This window comes from Cyprinodon variegatus, unplaced genomic scaffold, assembly GCF_000732505.1.
Source record: "Cyprinodon variegatus isolate N-32 unplaced genomic scaffold, C_variegatus-1.0 Scaffold1689, whole genome shotgun sequence".
NCBI classification, from domain to species: Eukaryota; Metazoa; Chordata; class Actinopteri; order Cyprinodontiformes; family Cyprinodontidae; genus Cyprinodon; species Cyprinodon variegatus.
In genome coordinates, this window is record NW_015152142.1 from 47689 (window position 1) to 48752 (window position 1064).

Here is a 1064-nt window from a genome sequence, read left to right on the forward strand (position 1 = left end):
TGAGGGACCAAATTTCCTCCATTTTGTGTCTAGCAGCTGATAAAGTGTGAAACACGTCATAAATCTCTGAGAACCAATCAGATCAAACATCAATCATAAACATTAATAAAATATGTTTAAATGAATGAATCTGATAAAAACGAATTCATTAGTTATTTTCCATCTGACGTCATGCCGCCTCTGATTGGCTGGCTGCAGCATGCCTCCCTGTGATTGGCTGAGGCTCCTGCTTCCTGAGCCTCTAAGCTCCTCCCACACCGCTGCTCCGCTGCTCACCTCTCTGGACCCCTCGGATCCCGGACCGCCGAACCACCAGAACCCGGAACACCAGAACCCGGAACACCATCCGACCCAGCTTCCGGTAAGAGTTCGGTTAGGTTCCAGCGGGGAGGGTTCGGCTAGAGGGGCGGAACCGGTCCGGATAGCGGGACCCGGAATTAGCGCCGCCTGGGGCGGAGGTGGGACCGCCTGGTTCTGACCGCCTGGTTCTGACCGGCTGGTTCTGACCCGCTGGTTCTGACCCATTAATCCGGGCTAGGTTCGGTGGATCAGACCGGGAGGTTCTGCCGAACTTCTGTGCTGTTCTGCTTAGTTCGCCCTAAAAACACAGCAGGAGATGCTGGTTCCATTGTCGGACAGTTCCTGTATGTCGTCACATTTCTGCCATTTAAGGAGCTTCCGGTTCCGACCGGTTCCGCTCACTGTAGTGGGCCGAACCTAAGGTTTAACAGCTGGTTCCAGATGTTTGGTTCTGGATCCAGTCTGCTGGGCGGTACCATCCTGGATCGGACCTTTTCCTCAAACTTTTCTCTGCTTCTTCCAGGTGGAGACCTGCTTCCTGGGCCGGACCCGCTGGAGCGTCCAGGACCGGTTCTGATTGGACCCAGGACCCGGTTCTCATTGGACCCAGGACCCGGTTGTGATCGGACCCTGGACCCGGTTCTGATTGGACCCAGGACCCGGTTCTCATTGGACCCAGGACCCGGTTGTGATCGGACCCTGGACCCGGTTCTGATTGGACCCAGGACCCGGTTCTCATTGGACCCAGGACCCGGTTGTGATCG